Raw genomic sequence first — 25,308 nt, 5'->3', positions numbered from 1 at the left:
TCCTCGGTGGTATCAGTGAGTTCCTGTTTTTGCTGGAGGTGGCAGCACGTGCGTGCGTGTGTGTGTGTGTGTGGTGCGTTGGACTACTGAACCTCCTTAGAAAGAAAACTGAGCTCTCCATCTGCAGTACGCGCTAACTACACCTACACTCCGTGTTATCCAATGAAACACAATGTCTATTTCCGGCAAGTTGTGTCATAACCGGAAGCGCTTCTCCTATCGCGTTTTTTTTCCGACAGATTTTTTCTTTGTTCTTTTGTTTTGCTTTTATTGTTTCCCCCCCTCACCCAAGTTCAGTACGCTAGCACTTACGAAGAAACTGGATTGCAGAGGATTATCTCATTGGACCAAAAGCATCACACTCAATTTTAAGTACTTTGAGCATAAACTCATCAAAAAAAAATATTCAAAGAAGTATATTGTTTCTGAATAGTTCTTTCGCGGTGAGTTAAATTCCTAAATATGCAATAAAACAGGAGTGTTATACACGCAGTGGGCAGATTATTAGAGTCCTTCCCGATGCGATGAATAAACTTTGCTATCCGAGAGGAGCCAATGTTGCATCATGCACCCATCGTACTCCCCCCCCCCCATATCACGCATCATAAGGAGGCCACTGTTTTTATGTACTAGTTCTACTCGTTTTCGTGCTACTAGTGAGACATGTTTTATTTCTTCCACAGGGAACTATTTGTTTAGCTTACTTCCGTACCAATAAATACTTAAAAGTTGCGCTGAAATTTTCAAAAGAGTGACTGACTCTTCTCTAAGTTGACAACAACGGAAGTGCTTCTACGTTAGGCCGTTGATCCCAGGAAAGTGAGGCTAATAGTGTCGGAAGTTACAGTTATTCCAAAAAGGCAGGAAATCTTCAGATAAGCAAAGTAAGTGATTTTTCAATTCACAGAAGCATGCATCTCTCCAGATTGTATGCTATTGTTTATCTTTAAATGTTGCATGGGCACAAATATCTCTCTCTCTCTCTCTCTCTCTCTCTCTTTCCTTCCCCCCGCCTTTCTATTTCAGGCTATGCTTGTATTCTTGTACATACGTCTCACTGAAGTTCAAGGTCGTACTGTAAACATAAAAAATCCTCTGAAAAAAATTAAGTACTTTTGTTTCAGTCTGCCTTAGCGAAGTCCCGGAGGAGGCTGAGGTCCTCAGACATTTTTCTGACTATCTTCTTGGTCTTAACTAGTACAACCGTGGTCTAGACTGTGAAGATAGAGTTGTGTTGGAAGTACAGCTCTGGTCTAGTGCCTTCCTTTTTTTTTTTATTTATCAAAATTTATAGTAAGGTAACTGCAGTCTTCGTAGGTGTGTATAGTATGTGTTGTTTTGAGAGAGGTCCATAGTTGTTTCTGTTAATTGTTTTTGTAACTCTGTAAAACATACTAGTAATCGTACTAACTACATCGAAGCTCCTACTAACAAGTACAGCAGACTTCACTTGGGCCTTATCTTTGATTATCAGTTTTGGTAAGCTGTCCTGCCCGTTTAAAAGATTAATATTCCTTTTGCATCAGTTATCTAGTATTCACAGTGTTTATACGAGTCCATATTGTAAAATAAAACGCAATACGAGTTTATATGTACGAGAGTTAATTAGAAAGTAGTGGCGATGCTGCTAAGCAAACCTGCTGTGATCAGAAACCACTGGGGTAAGTTACATAGGAAACAATTTCTCATATTAGTTTTCATTTATGAAGAAGCGTTTGTGTCCTGCTATACAAATAAAAAGGTCACCGAAGAAAGCGCATGACAATGAGTGTATTATAATACAAATTGTCATAGTCATTGTCACTCGGTCTCGGAAGAGGGTTGCTTCTCCCGGAAAGAGGTTTTTCATCCAAAATAGGCAAATCGATAATTGAATATGCAGAAAGAATGCACTGAACACCTAATATTATTAGTTTCCTTGCTTGCTTAACGAAAAATACAAGAACAACATGAATAACAGCCTCTCTCTCATATCAGGAATGAAATTTTATGACCAACCGGAAATTACTTTGAAGGATCTGTTTGTTTTGTTTTGTTTTTGAGCCAAAGCAACTAAAGCTATGGGGAATTAACTACTCCCTCCCCCCCTCTCTCTCTATGTAAATCGTGTGCATTCCATGGTCGGTTTCCTGCTTTACAGGATAAAAAAACCAGGGTTTCCAGAAAAGAGGAAATCATGCAAAAACTTACAAATTCCTCCCGTCTTGAAGGGATTCGGTTCTAGGCTTTTCCACAAGCTGTGGAAGGGCAGCAACCGTTCCCACTGTGCTAATGGAAAGAGGAAAGATAACACCGTAATATATTTGTCTTTAATGACTGTGTTGCCACTGCTTTTTGAACAACGCTCGTGAGTAGCATGCGTCGAGTATAACTTTAAAAATTCAATGAAACATAATTTATTAATGTTTATGTGATGTACAAGCATAATAACGAACAGGAACTGAAATGCTTGTAAAGGTCCTCCGCATCATTAAAAAACACATGATCATTAAAGAAACTGTGCATTATTACTTCACTTGTTCTAGTTCGTTTTAATTGCCATTTCTAAACTTGAAGAAAACAAACTTAGAGGTGTCTAAGATAGCAATAACAGATGAGCTTGCAAGGTTTGCCGGTATGGATATAGGAAAAAGAGAGAGAGAGATGAAGAAAATTCCAGACACAAGTCAAAAAAGCAGAAGGAGAGAAAAGTAAAATCTGTTATAAGAAAATAAGGGAAAAAATTTAAAAGAGACATGAGTAAGAGAAAAAAGATGTAAAAGAAATAAAGAGATAAGGATAAAGAAAGATGAAAGTATTAAACCGAAGAGACTCGTATTGTAAACAGAAGGGAAGAGTCGTTTAAAAGAAAGGAAAAATATATAAAAATGATCTATAAATGTGATTCTATAAGTATGATCACCTAAAGTAACCAAAGATATTAAAAAAATAAATAAACGAATATAATGTTTTCAGTTTAGTTATGGTTCGATTACACGCCTGAAAATCTGCAAAATTATATTCAACAAAAATAGAAAAGAAAGAACGTGAATGGGGGGGGGGGGAAGAAAAGATCACAGAGAGAGAGAGAGAGAGAGAGGCAGACAGACAGACAGACAGAGAGCAAAGGAACCAGTAGGAAAAAGGGAGTGACAGCGGGCGAAAAAAGAAAGCGATTGGATGTGAGAGACAAGGATGGAGACTGAGAGGAGTTAACCCGCGAGATGCAGAAGAATGAAGCGGATGGAAGAGGGGTCATTAACTATGCTCCTTATTATCGGAATTTCAGGGGTATCGCTGGTTCCCCTTCTAACATCAAGGACATGAGAGGAAGGTGTGATGGCCGGGTGGCGCCACGAGCCAGACAAATATGGCCGCCGGTGACATTGGCGCCGCTACTGCTGTACGATCCGATATTGTCGGTCGGCAGGAGTCTGACGGAATGCAGCGCCTTGGGGAGCTGATCGCAACGTGCATCCATGTATGGACCTAAGAGTGGAGGCAGTGATGCTGATACCGCCACCGCTGCCTCTTGACCGGCGGAGAATGAGTGGTGAGTGACCGCACCTTACGTTCCACCGAATGATTCCATTTCGGGTAGCACCCTGTTGCTTTCGTTGCCTCCACCCTTCACTCTCGCCCTTCAGGTCGTTCTTTTATCCTCGTCTCGGTCGTTTATTCTCTTTTCCTCTTTCATCCTTTCTTCTATAAGAGCTATTCTCTCCTTTGCTTTCCATATTTTTTACGCTCCACGTTGCACTGTTTACAATATCTTGTCAATTCGTTGTAAAATGGAGCTGCTGGAGAAAATATAAACAAAAAATAAAAGAAATTAAAGGAGAGATAACACAATCCTAGCAGAGAAAGAGAGAGTACAATATAAAAGGTTACATTTAGAAGATATATTGTAAACTCTCAAATGTTTCCCTATATGTGTACGTTTCTGTTTACACTAGTTTCTAATAGTGAAAAGATAGAACTAACATAATCTGAAATTCCTTTATATTCACCTTAAATTTCTTCAAAATTTAATTAGTAAAATTTCAAAAGTTGTTTGTAATTAGCCCTACGAAAGATGATAATGAAAAAAAAAAAAAAAAAAAAAAAGAACAGCAGCAGTTATCAAGATCCAGGCTGCCCCAGACACTTGGAAATAAAATAACGAAAGAAAGAAAAAAAAAGTTATTTTAATGACCAATATAAAATACTGAACTTCTGTCTCATTATAATAGCTGGACATCTGACTGATGGCGTTTTCACTCGAGTTAGTCAATCTCAAGCAGAGATTGTGAATGTTCCCTCCCCTTATATATTATTTTTTTTTCCCCATCTTCCGAAGGCAAGGGTACGCGTGATTTCATGCTTGCCCACACAGGCTGCTTTTGTTTTTGTTGTAGTAGAGTTTTTAAACGCATCAGCGACTAAAACCATAATTGCCGTATATACACACCCACACTGGCCAAAAAAAATGCGAGACTTTATTCAGTATCGAATCAGGACACCTTTGTTTAGAATAACAACATGCGTGCTGCACGGCATGGATCTTATAAGGTGTTTTAGTGTGTTTTGGTCTAATTATAACCATTCTTCCAGGAAAATATCGGGTAGCTGCGAAAAGTTGAAGGAAAAGGAGTTAGTTGTGAATTGCTCTCTCCAGCACATCCCACACATTCTCAATAAGATTGAAAGCCCGTATCACGTTCTCCGAACCATTCTTGCACAATTTTGGCACGATGTACTGTTGCATTGCCATCTATAATGTAGTCATCACCTTTCGGGATAAAAGTGCAACTTGCAGAGTGCAGTAGATCTGATACAAAATTCAGGTACTTCTTGGATGACATTCTGCCTTCCACCAAGGTCAACAGACCCAGTCATTGCCAACAAAATATTCCCCATACCATAATGTCACTTCCGGATGCTCGGAAGCGGTATTATGGTATGGGGAATGTCCCAGATGCTTGGGTTGTCTTAACAAGGCATTCAGGGTCCATCGCTTCGTGAGGTACTCGCCACATTCTCTGCCTACCATCAGTGCAAAACAAAGTGTATCGTGATTCATCTAACCACATGACTTTCTCCCACTGTTCCAATGTCCAATCATGACGTTCTCGGCACCTCCGCAAGCGGATTTTTCTGTTTTTCTCTGAAAAAAGTGGCTTCCGAATAGGCAGGCGACTGCCAATACCCAATTTCTGGGCTTGGTTAAATTCAGATGTCATTTGCTGCTCACTGGCTGTCCTATTTTTCCGTACAGTCCTCCATAGAGTATGATGGCACTGCTCTTGAAATATTGTTTTTCTGCTACATTTACGCATTTGAGATGTGGAAGAACTGTTTACTTCCAAGTCATTAAAAACCTTTGAGATGGATGATTTTGAGAAACCAGTATGCCTTTCGTTTCTTGAATCGTGGCTCTTGCTAAACGTGCACCCCAAGATAAGACCATTTTCAAAGTCTGAGAGATTACGCGTTTTCCCCATTACTGTGCAGTCGTTATACTCAACGAGGCAACAAGTCATCACCCACTTCAGTTTTCTTTGCATCTATTTGCATTTATTTGAATTTCTTCTGTCTGTGACTATCTTAATACAAAGGTTTGTTTGTTTGTATGGCGGACAGTGGGTGTGTATATTATGTCCGTAAATTTCTTTTGTTGTGTGGTCGATTTGCCTGTTTGCTACACGAAAAACTCGAATTTCCGGGAGAAGAGACCATGCTGTCCTTGCCTGAGACCGACTAACTCGGCCAGTTTATGGGTAAAACATACCCATAAAAATTCCTCGCGTCATTGACGAAATTCAAATTCAGGTGTGGGGAGGACGGTAATCATATCAACTGTGCTGCCCGGGAGGGCCTCGCATAGACGAAGGAGTCATGTAGAGTTAAGAATCTACCATAAAGCTCACAATGAATGAATACAACTTTGAACATGTGCATACTTTCAGAATGTCATTTAAAGAACAAAATGATCAACATGAAGCACTCAAATTAGCTTTTCGATATAAACATGGAGACCACTACCTCTTAAACAGTAAATAAATAATCTTTATTCAGACAGTGACTACCTCAGGAAAAGTCCGAGAAATACCGGCTGTCGGAGACTCATTGATAAGAGAGCAATCGACACGTTGGAATTAGGCCGGTCACAGACTAAAGAGCAAAAATGCCTCAATGTGGGCCACAACATGGTGGCCTAAATTCGGATAATTTGGTTCAGAGACAATTAAAAAGTGCTGAAATCGTTGCTCTGAGACCAGGACAAGGTCTTCGAAAGGTCACCATCCTTTGCTATAGATACCTGACCCTTTTGGCTCGGGAAAACAGACTATCAACACCTTCGGGCTACATTTAGATCTAGCTGCACGAGCACTAGTATTTGCCTCACAACTACACGAAAGAAGCCTTGATGCGTGTACCCGGAGCTTTTTTGTTTTCTTACACAACGCCAGTTTAAAGTGGTGCAAGAAATACGTGGCCTCTTAAAACTGGACTCTGGATTGGATTAGGTGATTAGAGAGGTATGATGATCTGAAGAAGGCCAATTACAGAAATATGGCAGGGGTGGAAGAATCTTGAACCCTCTATAAGGTTTATATGCCGGTGGATTCGACCTGTTTCGTTTAAATGAAAGGCGCTTTGCCTTCCAACATTTCCTTTCTTCTGAAGCTTATCGATCAATGATATGGGGAACCTGTAATTTTTCCAGCCTTTTCCTCCGACCTGAATCCCATTGGGAATATTTAGGATGCCCTAGAAAGCAAGGTTCCAGATTTACAACCCCTTCTAAAAACCTCATAAGAGCTGGCAGTTTCTGATGTAACAGTGCCTTTTACTGCCAATGTGGAATTCTCCAGGGGTTGATATGCCGAGGCGCTCAGGCTTATACTACCGTCAGAAACAGCTACAGTCTTCCATCCTGCCAAGGTTCTCCGTCATTTTGGTAACACTGTATTTCTCTATTATCCCAACGAGCTACGTAAAATTTAAACAAGATTTAGAAACAGAGAGAGTATTTTAACATTAAGATTTTATTAAGACAGATTTATTCTATAAAGTTGTTAACTTGGATAATTAGTTTCAATGTTTTTTTATTAACTTTTTAAACATTTTTTGGGATACTATTTTTCAATGTTTTTTTCAGAGTTAAAAACTATATAGAAGTTCATAACACTGCAAAACTTCCAAAATGATTACTGAAAAGAATTCATTGAAGTTTTTAATTTGGGTAATCATTTTCGATGTTTTATTTTGATACAGGTGGTGCTATTTATAAACTTCATTTATAACTAGAAAGCTGCTAGAGTACCCATTTTTTTTTTTTTTTTTTTTTTTTTGCAGGGGCGCTATATTTGTTTATTTAAAATGTAGGAATATTTTTTTGTAGTCTCCTTCATATAAAGCTGTTTGTATCATATGCAGGATTGTCTCAAGATTTTAAAGTAACCAGATGCAAACAAGAGATACCCCTCCCCACTACATCAAAAGTTATATATTCATATAATGTCAACTTTCCAAAAGGACAATAGCTTCAAGCTACGTAGTAGTATAACTAACGTATAGGTTAGTGCAAATGCATTAGTTTTATTTGTAGCCATCTACTAAAGTAGTTTAATTGGCATCGTTTTAATTATATCTCATATTGTGAATACCTTCACGAGTTTCCATGATATTGCACTACTTCAAATAAGTAACGGTTCACCAATGGAGAAGACTAATGTTGCTTATTCTATGCGGATATCACCACCCATACGGCACCGTTTCGAGGCTTATTTGTCCCTCTTCGGTGGGTGGGCAGGTACCCTGGTGTTGCAATAGTGACAACCCAATTATGAAGTATACGAGATATAATTAAAACGATGTTAATTAAACTACTTTGGTAGATGACTACGAATAAAACTGATGCATTTGCACTAACCTATACATTAGCCTTTCCAAAACAGTCGATATCAATAAAACACACGCTGTGATACTGGATAATCCATGGACAATTAAACTCTGTGAAAATTAAAAGCTTTTAAATTTTTTTATTTAAATAACTTTGGTCTATAGGGTAAATTAATTATAAAAGCTAGATAATTCATTAATTTAATAATTAATTTTTTGTTTTATCAGAAACACAAATCGAAAAACAACAAGAGATGATAAATTACAGGCCACTCCTCAAGTTACGAATACTCTACTTACGACCGTCGTGAAAACTGTAATGTTTTCACGAATGAACAATCCTCGAATATTTATTTATTTTTCTTCTGATCAAGTAGAAATGGAAAAGTGCTGTTAGTAATTTAGTGTCAATTCACTGGCACGACTTTAAGTGCAATTTATACCCACAGTGACCACCAAATAACTCGAAATTCAACCTCACAGCCCCTAGATTGACGAGTAAACTCTAATCGCCAGGTATAATTTCTTAGTCACCATTGGCAACCAGACGACCGAATTTGTCGAGCCCTGATTATCACTAATGTAAATTCTGTTCTTCGAAATGTTTCTGTACTTTGTCTTTCTTTATTAATATCATTGTAAATTTCGGAACAAAAGTTTATCTTCTCTAACTGGGAGAATTTTTGTAGCGTGATTTACATCACAGGAAAGTATTTGGTTACTGCTTAGTGAGTTGATTGCTTGAAGAAACCTCTCTTTTCACTGAGACGTGCTTCTCAGAAATAATATCCCCCGCATGGTGCGTGTCTGCAGAAACGTTACATTACAATATTATTATTATAATATGCTATCTATCCGGCCATTAGAGTAAAAACAAGACTATCTTTAAAAAAAATCAAATGTGTTTGAAATGATAACCATAATTTAAATAAAACAGAGATGAGTAATTTTATAGGTATAATCTTATCACCTGTCTCGTCTCGGATTCGCGTTGGCTGACGTTTCAATGCATGAAATCATTACACCCACCCTAAAGGGCCCTCGCACCGATCCTGACACTGTCGACCCAGACAGACCTTACCGCTTCATTTATTATAAGAAGTCTCGTGCTCCAGAAAGACACGGTATATCCGAGTAGTAAAGAGCCATATTGTAACTTCCTTCTCTTGGCACGAAGCCAACTCTCTCTCTCTCTCTGATGTGCGTGTATGTTGGTGATGACATATGGCACCTTGTCATGCGCTATCGATGATTTGTCCACTATCAGAGATCGCTCTCACGTTTCTGAGCGGTCGATGGTCCAAATTCTCCGAAAGTCGGAGTTATTACAGCTTAGGTAGCCCTTTACTTTCTATGGAAAAGGGTAAAGTCCTATCCTCCTTAACATGATCTCTTTGGATGCACTTTCTCTACTTCCTGATACCGATTTGGCAACTTTTCATCCTTCGAGCCATTTTGCTTAGGTGATAACGACGTAAATTTAAAACCAGTGTCGAAACGTCGCAGTCTATTTCTTAGTTTAGTCATTTTTTAAAATAATTTTGATTAGAATTAATTTTTACGATCAACTTCTTTTCTAAAATTTTAATAAATATGTTGTGCCGCTAATGTGACAGGAAATTTGGTGTAATTTTGTTTTCTCGCATTTTAAACATATACCGCAACTTGAAAGACAGATTAAACATACATACACTGCGCTACAAGGCCCATGGGAAACTATTCTCAAGTACTACATAGCTCCTGTACGTGGTTTTTTTTTTTTTTTTTTTCTTATTTTCAAATAATTTTTTGAGAACAAATTTGAAAGAAAAATTTAGCGATTTGCAAGTTTTGCAAATATCCATAAAAAAGCATCAGAATTTGAAATATTTACCTACACAATTATTACATAAGGGCTGTTGAAAAAGTAGTGGCACGTACAGTTAGAAAACTGTTACTGCACTTATTTATATTATATTAATTTAATAACTATTACTACTACCCAACTATCTATCTTTTTTAGATTTTAACTTTGTCATGGCACTATAATCTTGCTGCTTTTGCGCCATAAAAAAATCAAAATCGAATCAAATCATACCCAACTATCCAATCTCTGCCACGTAATTCTTGCTCATGAGCACCCATGTACACGATAGCTTTGCCACTACTTTTTAAACAACCATCGTATAAGACTGATTTCCATTATTATTTCATTTTCCTCCTTAAAAAAAAGAAAAGATAAAGGTTTGTTCCAAATAAGTGTAGAATTTCTCCCAGCTTACTTGTATCAAGGACCAAAAATAATTCTTCGAAACTGAAAAGAATCAATATAACATTATGGATAAAAATCTGAATTATTCAAAAAGAAAAAAACAAATGGATGTCGCAAGTACATTGCTGAAAATGGAGGGTATAAAAGTGTAGATAGATGGTATTGCAACTTAAATATTACTAAACGAATTAAGTTTTCAGATTAAATGTATTATATCTAAAATAGCATGCATGAATTTAGCTAGAATCTGAAAAGGAGATAAGGTAAGATGAAACCATGAAGATAAATAAAAGTCTGGTTTTTTTTCCAGCTCTATTTTCTTGCTATATTAATGACTTCTAAATGGATTTATATTTTGTGTTTTAATTGTATAAAAGTATATAAGTGTTTCCAGTTGAATAAATTGAAACTTGATCCCAGCAAAACAGACATCGAATGCTTTTAACTTCCAGTTGCAGCATGCTCTTAGAACGATGCATCTGGGTCTTCGTTACTTTTCACTATATATAACTGCGCCATCTACTATATTAAACAAGGTCCACAGCTCTGACGTCACAAATATAGATAATAGCTAAACCTGTCCACATAGTGGCACGTGCGTGACACGTGCACAGCAAGGTGGCGCGCAGCTGTCATTAGGGGTACAGACCTTATAAAAAAATAATAAAACTTGGCCGCTGAATGGGAGTGGTTTCCTAACTTGCATCTAAGTTCAAGTGGCGACACTTTTTTGTTAGTGTTTTCAATGTCATGCAGACGAATTGTAGTCTACTTCCCAGGTGAAACAACAAAACAAGTCGGTTAGTTAGTTATTAAAGCTACTTGAGTATGCTAATTAACCTTTTTGGCAGTGAATGTCCATTTTCGATTCTGTAGCAACCAGATTGGAATAACTTTCGCTGTTGTGATGAAATCTTGTTCAAAATATACCGATACGATAATAATTTCGAAAAAAGCTGTCCTTACAGTTTAGAGCAATAGCGGACTTTAATTCTGATGGTAGGAAGATGTCCTAAAAATGTTTTACTGGATTGCCTCGATTTAATTTCACGTAAGACCATTTCCAAGCCATGGGGCATTAAAGGCATTCAGTGTTTCTAAAGATAAATAATCCTGGGAAAACCTCAAATACTTCCATTCCTGGTACCGACTAACTTAGCCCTTCCTGAAAAACTTTTCCATGAGTTCCTGGTCATCCATTGAATTTATAAAAACAAGTGGACATTGATAAATTCTGGCTGATTCAACAAAAAGCCAACTTCTTTGGATCTTTTGGCCTATACTAATACTAAATCCATTCAGCCCTGAAACAGCTCAGTGCAATTCATTCTTGAAGCCTTGGGATTTGAAGCAATCACAAAAAAAAAAAAAAAAAAAAAAAAAAAAGATATCTCTAACCGAGAACTACCATTTTCGCCTCCCCTTTGATGAATGAAGTCTTCCAAAGTTACCATGGTTACCATAATTGCTGGATGCCATTGTTTAGCCGGTATCAGTTTCCGCAAGAGGAATTACTGTTTGGCATGGAATTGTATTTCACAAAGTTCCCGAGATATTCCGTCTGTGTTGGTCTGGTATAATGTTCCCACCCCCCCAACCCTCCTTTCATAGGAACTAATGGAACAGTGACAGTCACGAAATTTCAGCCATTCTAAATTCTGTCTAATGTCAGGTGAGCCCAGACAGGGTGCGTGCTCGTACAATGATTAGAAATAATTTGTGAGGTAGCCAGATAATGTTTGGTGGGCGTCTAGACTGTCAGATATACTATGAACCGTACTACATACATTAAAAAAGCATTAACGAAAGTGTTAATTCGGCAATTTTATTTACTGATTTAACCTGCGTTGCTTCAGAAAGATGGGCTCAACTTTGCTCAGACCATCTTTCTGATTTTCATATCTTTTGTGATTTTTCACTTAAATAACAATAATTAAAAATGAACTTTTGATAAATTAACAGTTATTTCACTCATATAGTTCAGAGTCCTCTTGAGGAAAATAAAATAAATTCTCCAAGCTATAACCACGGTAATCTTCATGTTTATCAGTACAAAATATTCATACGATGCAACGTTTACATGAAGTCAACTCATAGAACAACATTCTTTTTTACTGTATGGAAAGCAATGTTAGGATTCCTTTAGGAAGGCATTCAACTATTAAGATGGACGGAAATTCCTTCTGCTCTTGCCTCCTTGGTGGGAGTATAATAGTGACACCCTCCCTTTCCCCCCAAATAAATCTTAGTTATGAGCCTCACTGACACCGATTGCATTTCTGTACCGTACATTCCGTGCAGTTATGTACGCTAAAAAAAAAAAAAAAAAAAAAAAAATACCACCCAAAAAATCACATAAGTCACCAGAGGTGTCTACCAGGTTTACATTGGAGTTTTTCTTTTTATACCAGCCAGACCACACATGAAGGTCAAAGGGAGTAAGATCTGAATGCAACACATGCGAGTGGAGTCATAAAAATTCTGATAAGGTTGAAAGTTAGTCACCCACTTCTGATATCACTGCTTGCGGACAAAATTTATCATTCCTGGCGGTAGATGGCGCTTAACTTTCCCCTCATAAATTTTGAATCCAAGTTGAAATAGCAGCAGTGCTGACAACAATGTAGATGAAAGGGTTGCAGTCCTTGACCTCCACTCTGCCTACTGCTGGTGTAATGTAGGGGATAGAAATCCAGATGGATGAACATTGAGGACATGTTGGTGCAAGTACTGCGTAAAACCTTGAAATCATAATTTAAGGCCTACTGATCTGTAGCAGCAGTGCGTACCCGTCACAAAAATTAGTCTCATTTTGAATTTTTCTTGGCCTTCCTAAATCATTGTATTCCCTGACTTGGAAAAACTGGAAACAGGAAAAAAAATCAAAATTTAAGTCAGCTTGTCTGTCCATTTGTTGTAAGTTAAATGTACTGTATATAGAAATACCTCGAATGTTATATGTCCTGGACAGTACAAGGCCACAGGATGGGGGGGCTCATATTTCAGAATTTCAACGACGTACACACACTATAAAACATATATATCAACATTAAGGAAGGCTCTAAAACATTTCAGATGTGCAACAAATTACATATAATAGAAACGAAAAAAAGTTACGCAATAAAGGAAGTTCTGGAAAAAGGAAAGTAACAAAGTTAAATGCAATTAAAAATGTAATTTCCTTTCTATATATATATATATTTAATTAGGTTCCAAATAGTAATAATGCAAGTTTTAGTCTAGACAAGTGAGGTATCTATGTATGGTATATATGCGGGGTCATTACTGACCAGAGAGACAGAGAAAACGAGCGAGAAAGGAACACCGTCATACCTGTCAATAAAATTTGGAAAAAGTTAAATAGATTTGCCATAATACTTTTAGAAAGTGTGAAAATTTTAAGGCTTAAGCTCGGAAATGTAATTAAAACCTGATTTTAAGTTACTCCATTTGAGCATTTGTTATTCAACAGATTAGATTAGCTTTTGATACAAAATAAAGTATCAAAATCATATAAAATATAATTTTGATAAAGTCGTATACAATTCACAGTAGTATTAGGTCTGATAACAAACGGATAATTTTTTTATCAATAATAACAAATAAAAAATGTATTAATTAATAATAACAATCATTTCATAATAATATTTAATCAGTAATAATAATAATTTCATAATAATACATAATAACATTTTGGAATTTCGCTTTATTATACTGCAAGTATTTTTGTAATTAAATTATAATATATTTCTAATATTTCATATTTTAATGAAAAACAAAGTTTTTACATCATAATCTTCCTAAATGTAGTTTCAAACCACTAATATTATGATAATAATACTAGGATAACTTATTTTATGAAAACCGCAAGCATGAATATGTATTGGAACCTATAGAACTGAGTATGCGCATGAGTTAAAAGATTGGTTATACGTTAGGAATAAATCATTGGATGTTAGGAATAAATCATTGGTAACTAATTATTATGATTTATTATCATAATATTATTATGATAATAATACTAGGATAACTTATTTTATGAAAACCGCAAGCATGAATATGTATTGGAACCTATAGAACTTAGTATGCGCATGAGTTAAAAGATTGGTTATACGTTAGGAATAAATCATTGGATGTTAGGAATAAATCATTGGTAACTAATTATTATGATTTATTATCATAATATTATTATGATAATAATAATAGTGAGCTTGTCACATCTGTAGGTCGAGAAATATATAAACACTAGAATTGGCACACTTTCCGGTAACGACCGCGCTACTGAGGATTATAAAGTTACAGCATAAGGCAAACGTGTTCTGGACACGATTGAGGTTACGTTAGATCACATTGTATGGTTACTTTGGTTGACAACAAAACAAGTTTAACAATTATTATACGTCTCAAAAAATGCATTCATTGGCAGGTTCTGGATACTTGGAAAGAGTGGGCGTTAGAAGAAAGAAAGATTGTTGGTAAGGGCAAAATAATAATAATTTAAAAAGTCTTCATCTGGAAGTAGGAGTTATTTCGTATGAAACGGCTGAATGAGGATTACAGTTTGACATTTGAGGTATGGATATTTACCAACGATTTTCATAGAGATTTGTCAGTGACTTCAGCACACGAACTGCTTGACGACTTTTCTTTGTCACAGTTAAAGGCCAGTTTCAAAGAATTAGTTACCTTTATTAAAATCCCCGAAAAAAGGGTAAAATGAAGAAATTGAAAATTTTCACCCTGCAGATGTTGGGTCAGTCAATAACGGCAACTTGCATTCTTACTGGAACCTTTAAGTTAGCAAGTTGCTTCTTTCATTGGAAATACATTTAATATTTCTGAACATAATAGAGAAGCTCGCTGCATTCGACTTTGTGTTTGTAATACAGTACTATCCCACTTTCTAAATATTAATCTCCAGTTGTTTTTTATTTGAATTTAGTCTCCTGAGATCCTACCCTAAGTGTGCCCATGTGATAATGACCAGAACTCGTTTGAAAAAAATGTATGGGGGTTTAAATTAGAAACTACAGTACAAGTACTAACCCTATAAAATTTTCAACTGGATGATTTTATTGACTTATGTTCGGTTTTCGCATGTATGAGTCGTTGCTTAAAAATTGCAGAAGCTGTTTCAACATATTTCTGAAATTTATTTAATTGCAAAACATGTTACAGGTATTTCTCAATAAAATGTCTGGTAACAAAGCAGTTATACTCTTATAATTGCAAAACAAATAGATAAATGTGCACATAATACAACATGGATAAAAATCACATTTTTTGTAGTAGGGTTTTAGGAGTATCAGTGACTAAAGACATATTGCTCCGTATATACTGTCTGTAAATTGCGTGTGCTTATTTTCTGTTTACTGGACGAAAACCAAAGTTTCCGGAAGAAAAAAATCCACGCTACCTCTCCTAAAACCGACTAACTCAGCAACGTTGTGAAAAATGCCCATAAAAATTCCTCACGTCATTGAGGATTCGAACTCAGGCTTTTCTAGCCGGTGTGGGAAAGGCGGCTATTCTACCAACTGATCACAGAAGGGAAAAGATATATAGAGATTGAGAAGAGACTTCAAATGTGGGCTGCAGAGTTTTGTAACCAGGCACTTGGGAGGGAGCCTGAATGAGGACTGTAAGGCTCTGAATGGGGTTAGTAAAATGAATGAAGGCGAATTTTCACTGTTATAAATGATTCCACAAGTTGGAGCCATAAATTCAAATTATGGGGAAAGAGGTTTAGACTGGATTGCAGGAAGTATCCTTTTAGCCAGCGAGTTGTTAATTGCTGGAATAAATAACCTCATTGATAGAAATGGTAATAGCCATATAATGCAAGGAAGCCACAGGCTTTTGCTGCGCTGGCCAAAAAATAAATAATAAATAAATAATCGAGTAGATAAGAAAATACAAATTATTTGCTTCCCTTCTTACATAGATAACTGTCGAGTTGACCTTTGAATTATTCAAACTGTCTGCGAAGGAAACTTGTTCCAGCAATCAACGACTCACTGGATAAAAGGGAACTTCCTGCAGTCTAGTCTATACTTTTTCCCCAGTAATTTGAATTAATGCCCCCGAGTTATGGGAGCATTACGCCAATCTGAAGAATATCCACAACCCTCTGCCTTCTGTCCTACAGCCACTCAGCAATCCAGCTTAGAACGTTTTCAGTAACCCCTACAAGTTCCAGCTTATAGAGTAAACTCTCGTCACTGAGTCAAAAACTCCGCCTTCATTCATTTTCCTAACCCATCACAAAGCCTTATAAACCTCAATCAGGTCACCTCTGAGTTGCCTGGCTGCCAAGCTCTGTAGTCCACGTAATGAGTCTTTCTTCATATGATCGCCCATTTGCCTATCTCACCATGCGTGTTGGCCGTCTTTGGAACTTTTCAAGAAGCTCACTGTCTTTTTCAGATGAGGTCTCCATACTTGAACACAGTGTTCCAAATGTGGTCTTACAGTAACCTTATAAAGTGGGCTATGCCCTCCATATCTCTCCAGGATAATATTCGATAAACCAACATTATTAACCCCATCAAGTGTATAATTTATTTTGGGATAGCTCTTCCGCAAGTGTAAGACCTTGCATTTTTCTGCTTTAAAATATAGGTGCTACTTTTCTGACCGTTCTTGCAACCTGTTCAAGGCATCCTGAAGGAGCGCTGCTTTGTCCTGATCATTGACTACTAATCTTTATGTCGTCTGCAAATTTTGACATTAAATCCTTCTGTCCCATCGTCGATGTCATTTATGCAAATAAGAAACAACAGTGGTTCAAGAACCGATCTCTGAGATTCGTGAGTAATGATGAAGTCAAGAATATTCTCACCCCTAATCTTTCTCTAACATTCAAACATCGGAAATAAACGAAAAATTTGTCAGCAGATTGCTTCTGCTGACGGATTTGCCTTCGTCAGAAGGATTAGCGATGTTTTCAATTGGGACAGCCATTATCAAGAAGCATAATAATTAGTAGACGACTGGAAGAAGATGAATGATGGATTAAATTCACATCGTGAATGGCGTCCAAAACCATACAGCAACTTCAGGTTGCAGAAATTGAGCTAGGTAGGATGAAAAATAGCTACGAATTGTATTTAGTGATGACTCAATGTTCCGTTAAGAAGAAATAACACACACACTCACGTGTGTCTTAAGAGCCAATAGGCTCCAGTATATTGTCTGTAATTGAATGTGCTCTCGGGTCTGTCTGTAAGACGAAAAACCCGAGTTTCCAGCAGAAAAAAACCTGACAGCCCTCGCGCGAAACCGACTAAGTTGGCCACGTTGTGAAAAAAAGCATAAAAATTCCTCGCATTATTGACAGGATTCGAACCCTTTTCCAGCCGGTATGTGATGAAGGTGATTTTAATCACTGTGGTGTGCTACCGCGAGGGCAAAAATGCATATTTTTTGTAATCAATTTTGTAATCAAAGGCATATAAATACCAGGAATAATTATATAGGGTGATATATCTTATGACAGCTGTTCACCACTGGTTTTTGTTCAAAAATCAGTCCTGGCCATTTGAAGGTATGTTTTTACTTTCTTTTCAGTTTCTGTTTCGTCATCGAGGTTTCATAGTGGACAGAGTCGTCCTTGTGTCACACTACGTAGAAAGGATTGAGTTAGATTCCTTTTCCGACCGAAATTCAAAAGTTCCTGCAGTCGCGAAGGAAGAAATTTCTATGGTCCTGGAAAGCATTGCGTGCTTTCCAGGAATAACTCGTTTTTCCTCATCTTACCAAACAACAAACCAACTATGGAATCATGCAAGCAATTTATAGAAACGATTTATTGGCGCCTAATAGTCTTTGTTGACTCGGCGAAATTATAATGAATCAAACAGTCAGCAAACTCAACCTCATAGCATCCTTCAACCTCATAGTCGCATTTTTTTCACTCGTAAACGAAAGGTTTGGCACTTGCAAAATGTCGCCCTTGGTAGTAACTTGTTTCACCAGTTTCTTAAATGGACTGAAACTGTATCCAGCGTAAGAAGTACGCTAAAACCGCGATTTGACAGACTAATAGTGGACATAAGGTGTTTGTTATTGTCCATTAAATCGAAATATTTTTTTTCCGAGATCATTTGTACTCCACATAATTGGCAATTTAAGCAGTTACACTGTATATGTACGTATTAGAAACAAAATAAAGTTAAATAATGAAAAACAAACTTTTATTTACCTTGACTTCATATTTAGCACGTACTTAGCAGAAGATAATTTACCGTGACCGTATAGCGGTGCCTTGAAAACCTTTACTCGGGGTCGGAACTAAAAAGCCGAAATTGAGATACTATCATATTAGGCCCACCCTACAATTGCCTCATCTACCGTGCGTATTATTTTCTGTTTTTTTTTATGTTTTACCACCAATCGAAAAAGCCCATAAAAGTTCTTACGGGTTCGAATCCCGTCATAGACGGGATACCAGTGGATCTTTAGACTCAGATTTCTTAAAACCAACTTAAACCTAGCGGTCCTTTGAGCAACGTTTTACACAATTCGTTTTTCGCTTCATATCCCTCACAGACGCCTGAAACAGGCACGCCAGAATCTAACATCTTTAATTTCCGCGCAACACTCAAATGCACACAATTTCTCTTTTCTTAATTTTTCTTAGGAGGCGTGACACTATAAGTGAGATTATAATAAAGAAACAGGCCACAGACGATCGTGATTATATCCATAGATTGCACCTCTTGTTGATGGGTGCAGTGATTCATGAATTCCCGGCTCATAAGTATACAAAATACACTCGGGTGCTAATAATATTTTTCGTCCGTTAAATCCGAGGTCCGTAGCCTCTCATAAAAGGAACGCTGGATGGGAAGTTGTGAAAACCCATTTATTTTTAAACAGTTTCCCCCCTGAAATCAACACACTTCCTGGCACGATCTACTAGCTTTCGTAACCCGCACAAATAAAATTCAGAAGATTCTGACAGAAACCAGTTGTTGACTGCATCCATCACAGCAGCATTGTCACTGTCGAACTTCTGTCCTTCCAAGTTCTTTTTGAGATTTGGAAATAAAACAGAATCCAATGGAGCCTAATCCAGTAAGTAGGGCGGATGCTGTAATAGCACAAATCTACAATCACGCAGTGTTGACTGAGTCACAAATACTGTGTGCGCCGGTGCACTGTCTTAATGCAAGATGACTCGTTTGGCCAATTTCCTAATCCTCACGCACTTCATTCCTCGTGTAAACGTCTCAGTAGGTTAGAATAATACTCAGCATTGATAGTGGCACCTCGTTCCAGTAAATCGACGATGATCACTCCTACATCCCAGAAGACGGATGTCATGACTTTCCCAGTCGACTTCGGCACTCGAAACTTTTTAGGAGGGAAAGCAGAGGGATGCTTCCACTGTTTCGATTGTTCTTTTGTTTCAAGGTCGAAGTGGTGCAGCCATGTTTTGTCCATAGTGAAATACCGGCCCCAAAACTGAGCTTCATTAACTTCAAAGTGCTGAAATCTCATGACAACACCTCACTCTTTCCGCTTCTGATCTGCATTCAGTGCTTTACGGATCCACCTCGAAGAAACCTTCATTCCTAAAACATGCGCCACAATATTATTATTATTATTATTAAAATCAGTTTATTTCCCAAGAAACCTTGGGTCACCCCGGGACGGCTCTGTGCCAGAAGGGTGTGAATATTTACAGACTAAGGTGCGAGGAACACGATGTACAATAAACAAGAGTACATGCGTGCTCGACACGAGACATTTACAGGATTAATTATACAATAATGTATAAAATATACAGTAATATACAAAATATATGATTGCATGAAGACAAAAGGTCTTTGTCATATACAAATAGGCAAGTTAAAAAAAAAAAAAAACAGTCTGTCATGTCCAGGAGCAGGTGAGTATTATAAGTTCATTATCTGGTAGCAGTTCTTGAGGATTTCCTTCCTGTAGGACTTGTCTTCACAGAACCTATCAGGGTGGTCCTAAATTTATTGAAGATCCGAAGACAATTGGCTGGAAACATGTTCCTCAGGAAATCAATGTTTGACAGCGTAAGACGCAGAGGGAGACAGGAGTCGGGGTGCTCCCCTCTTGCCCTCCTAGGGCCAGAGATTAATGTGGATACCGATGGAGCATCAATTCGCCTCGTTATAAGCCGTGCAAGCGTGAGGACATTTTTTGTCATGATGATATGTCTCCAGGGAGTGGTACCCAGATTTGCTTGTAGGATCGAACTGGACATAGTTAGGGGGTGGCCTACCACCCTGTTCATCCATCTAAGCAACCAGTACTCTAAACTGAGATACTTGTAAAGGTATGAGGCAGGGGCAGATGACCAAATTTCTGAAGCATAGAGAGGAATCGGCGTAATACACCTCAGGATGTGCCGAACAAGCAGCGCTGGCTGATGCACACCAACGAGCTCTTGACGCACTGCCCAAAGAGCAGCGTACGTCTTCTGCCTCATCCTGGCAAAGTGAGGCTGAAATGTGACCCCAACATACCAGGTGAGGCCAAGATCAGTATGAGAGGCCACCTTTTGCACCGGTTCCCCACTAACAAAGATTTGGATATCATTTTTGACTTTCTTCTTGGTTATCGTCAGTTGTGATGATTTGGAAGGGCTCAGATGCAGCCCAATTGTGGCAAGATAACTTTCCAAGCTCAATATCTGCCTAGAAGCTTGTTGGTTGATATCATGAATCTGATGATTATGATCTGAGCTCACGTAGAACTTCAGATCGTCGGCACAAGAGACAAAGTTCGGATTCTGAGCAAGGAAAGGCTCCAAAACTGCTGCAAACAGGATAGCTGACAGTACGCTTCCTTGTGGGATGCCTCTTGAGACGTCAATAGTTACTTGAAAGTCATCGTGGGTCACAGACAGATGTCTAGGGAGTAAAATAGACTTCAAAATTTTAAATAAGGTATTCGCCAGGCCGAAGTAGTGTTTCAGAATGGTAAAAAGAGCTGGGAGTTGTATTCTGTCATAAGCCGATTTTATGTCGAGGAATATGATATCAATCTGTGATTTGTTGTTAAGGGTGCGCTATAAACAACCTGGACAAGCTTTTTGTCAATGCCTAGATGATGATGATGCGAAAGGATCCTTCTACCACTCTTAAACCTATTGAGAACAGCTTAGTTAAGGACCTGCCTTTTCTTTTTCAAGAAGCAAGCTCTTTCTTTCTTAAAGATGGAATGGTCTGAGGGTAGTTAAGTTTTCTGCCATTTCCGGTAGGCCTTTTGGAATGGGCTTAACATGATAGGTTTTCCAAATTGAAGGAACTATTCCAGATTGCAGGATTTGTCTGAAAAGGTGAAGGAGAAGGTCGACTATATATGGGCTGCAAATTTTGATTATAAAGAGTGGGAAACCATCCGGACCTACAGTGGCTTTTGTTGGGTAGTTTATTGATGACATCAATTAAGCTCTCTCTAGTTATTTCTATTTCAGACAAGTGTGCTCTAGGTAACCAGTCCTCCTGCGAGAGAGAGGAATCAGAGTCAGGAAAAGCTGTCTGCAATAAGCTGAACTGTGCCCATTCCTGGACAAGCTTTTTGTCAATGCCTAGATGATGATGATGCGAAAGGATTCTTCTACCACTCTTAAACCTATTGAGAACAGCTTAGTTAAGGACCTGCCTTTTCTTTTTCAAGAAGCAAGCTCTTTCTTTCTTAAAGATGGAATGGTCTGAGGGTAGTTAAGTTTTCTGCCATTTCCGGTAGGCCTTCTGCTTCTTGATGAAAGCCATCTTTGTTTCCTTATTGAAACCCCGATTCGACCTGTTACCAATCCTGGTGATTCTGGCTGCACCATGTAGTGCAATTAACTTCAGTTGTTCCGACAAGAGCATAACGGCAACCTCCAATGGCTCAGAATAGAGATGCCCCCAGTCAAATCCAATCAAGCATTGGAGAATGATCTCTGGCTTCAGATATTTGGTAGAGAAGACTATCCTAGGCAGTTCAGCAGAGTACTCGTCAGGTAACCCAAGGGAATTGCTCTGTAAGGATAGTTTACATGCAATTGGCGAGTGATCAGATTGGAATCGAAAGTTGCTAGGTAGCAGTTTGATATCTTGTAAGTTGTGGAAGATTAGGTCCAGAGCTTGACACGCTCTAGTTGGTTGCGTCACTAACAGTGTAAGGTTAAAGGCCCGAAGAGTGGCCTCAAGGCCCTCAAGGGCATTCCCATGCCTGGGCAGTTGGCAAGTTAAAATCATCTGCTACAACGGTTGGAATTTTAGGCACTAAGTTGGTTGCTAACCACGTGAGCAGCTCAGCTCTAGAGTCTTCATTGTGGTCTGGAGGAAGGTAAACTAGGCAGCATTGGATTTGAAGAAGAGGACTCCTCAGCGTCAGGGAGACTGCCTCAAAGTTGTTTGACTGGCTCACTCGTGTCCTTATTAGCTGGAATCGAATATCATGAGCTCGCTCATGGGAGATGTTAAACGTTGTCTCAATATGCTTCAATGTTATTCTGTGGCCTTGCATGATCAAGTCATGAATGGCATCCACATTTGCAGGTATCAACAGCGTACCAGGCCTCCCACTGAGGAAAGCATCTTCAACACTGTATTGTCCACTCTTAAATTCTACAACCCAAATTTTGACCGTGGCATATGAAGGACAAAATTCCCTTAATGTTGCTGCATGTCTTCACGAATTTCTTTCGAAAACATTCCCTTTAAATGAAGGTAATCAATGACTGATGACTGGTTGATTCTCTCAACAGTCGCCATCTTCATTCACCTCCCACAATTCAACGCCTTCTGTAAACGAGAAGAATATATAGCAGTTACAAACCTGAAATTCTCCGTGAACACACACAACAAGAGTCACAGCGCAGATTGACAATATTGTCTTTCACGAAAACCTTTGCGATCTATATTGGCTAAAAACTTTTCAACCCCCCCCCCTCCTCGTATTATGTAACATTGTTAGTACTGAACAAGAAAGGACATCATCATTGTTAACCAAAAGCATTTTTCATCGAAGCTATGTTTATTTTGAAATATTCAACTTTTGTGTATGTTTTTTAATTTATATTTTCCTAACACAACGTAGTCTCTCTACTTATTAATGTCACTTTTGTATTTCGTAGTGGCATTTACTGTCTGGGAGCTTGTGCAATATGCAATAAGTGTTTTATGCTCCCAGAGGTGGTGGGACTATTAATTTTGACAGCGATGGTATGATGACATGATAATAGCGACATACAGTATAGTTAACCCATATTGGAGTAATGATTCACAGAGCGATTTGGCTGGTTTTAAGTTGACCAGACTGCAAGAACATTTAGGCGTTTTTAAGATATTCTACCCACAATAATAATAATTGACATAGCGGTGCCCAACACTCTAAACTACCAGAAAACGCATCAGGAAGTACACGAACCTAAGACAGGAGATCAAAGAGATGTGGCATATGCAACAAATAACGACCATCTTGTCAACACAGGTATGGTGCCAAAGACCTTACATAACAGCCTAGCAGCAATAGGTCTCCCAGCGAACACCTACAATCAATTCCAGAAAGTCGCAATCCTGAAAACCTGTAGGATAGTCAGAGAGTTACTTGGTAGCAATACCTGTCACGAGGTGGAACCCCCAATCAGGGAGAAATAATACTGTATGAGCAAAAATAATAAGAGAAAGAGCCCCATAAGAACATATGAGCAATAGGCGTCCCAGAAGACACTTACATAGAATTCCATAAAGCCGCGATCCTGAACATCTGTCGGATACTAAGAGAGTTCCTCGACCGACAGGAATAATAATAATTGTAACTGGCCACAACCAACCGCCTCATACACTTGGTACCAATACTCGTCACGAGGCGGAAAAAATACCATAAAGGAGATAAAGTTTTTTATAATAATAACGATTGCTTATCGAAGTTAGTGGGAAGCAGCCCAAGATTTCATCCTACTCTGTTTCCGATACTAAACAAATGGGCAGTCACTAATTACTCCCATTTACACCAGACGGCGCTGGATGACTACTGTTAACATGAAAAGTCAATTAGAGTATGTAGTGGTACATAGCACACTGGTCTAATGAATAATAGGTAGGTAAGTAAGGAAGATGAGACAAACCGAAGCCTGTGACCTTTAACATATAATATATTATAGGTATAAAGGGGTGATCAGCAGCATATTGGTGGCTTTCGCCGACATAGTTAACCACTTAAAACGGAGTGGAAAGTCCTTAAATAGAAACCCAATTTCGCCAACAAACCGCATGTGCTTTAAAACTTCCAATAATTGAAACTTGGTGTGTAAGTGGCTCCCAGCTATTAAACGTAAATTGTATTTCAAGAGGAAATATCTTTTTTCTTTTTTCTTTGCTTTCTCCCGTTCTCTCTGTTTCAATGCCCCCTAGCGTCAGGAACTGGAATTATGAAGACAACTGTCAAGGAAACCGCATATAGCGAGCTGCCACATCATCTTTAGACAGTATCAGCCCTCTCGGTTTACCAGGAAAGTTCAATGACATAAGAAACTGTTTAAAAGTAAGAGATATGCTTCAAAAGGAAAGAAGCAGCAGGTTGAGACACGTTAAACTACAAGGATCGCAGGTGTTCTTGTGCTTTGCTTCCATAATCTGTTTTTGCGAACAATGTTCTTGGTCGGATGATCTAGTTTTCCGTCTGCACCGAACAGTTCATTGACAGGGGAAAAAATAAACCGAAACTAAAGAAAAGATAATGGGGTAGTTCAAGAGAAGCCGTTTATATTGCAACGCTAAACAAGTCAGTAGACAAGCGAATTCAGTCTTGCAGGTGGAAGGGATTTATAGAGACGGTAATGTTTAGATACAGGCGAGAATAATTGAATGTGAATAACTTGAATTAAGCTGATTGATAGCTGAAAGGAGAGACAGATAAAAGGAGAGAAGGAGATTAGGAAATGATTAATGGCAGAAATACTTGTTTTCTGTTTCTAGTTTTATGTTTCCTCACCAGCAAGAAATTTTCTTAAATATTAATACCAAAGTGTCACTAATTTTTTTGTTCTAGTGCACTGTTACTTATGCACGCTTTCTGTCTGATTTAAAAACATTAACTTTAATATGATTTCGAGTAATGGGTATCCCTTTCTCCCCCCCCCCTCTCTCTCTCGCTCTGTGGAAGATGCAGCAAAAGTCCTCTTCCTTGCATCATTTAGTCATTAATAATACTAATAC

At 38.1% G+C, this 25,308-nt stretch overlaps 1 protein-coding gene across 1 annotated transcript in view; it reads left to right on the top strand.

The window, feature by feature from the left end:
* The window catches only part of LOC150080740 (sodium- and chloride-dependent glycine transporter 1-like), a 263,490-nt gene that overhangs the window by 15,466 nt on the left and 222,716 nt on the right, over positions 1-25,308 (top strand). Inside the window, exon 2 of the mRNA XM_090381755.1 lies at positions 684-884. The gene's annotated coding sequence lies outside the window, so the exon portion shown is untranslated. The remainder of the gene's footprint in view (positions 1-683; positions 885-25,308) is intronic.

The sequence above is a fragment of the Mastigoproctus giganteus genome, chromosome 9 (genome assembly GCF_048544385.1).
Source record: "Mastigoproctus giganteus isolate SK-2022 chromosome 9, ASM4854438v1, whole genome shotgun sequence".
Classification (NCBI taxonomy): Eukaryota; Metazoa; Arthropoda; class Arachnida; order Uropygi; family Thelyphonidae; genus Mastigoproctus; species Mastigoproctus giganteus.
This window is presented reverse-complemented; position numbering and strand designations above follow the sequence as displayed.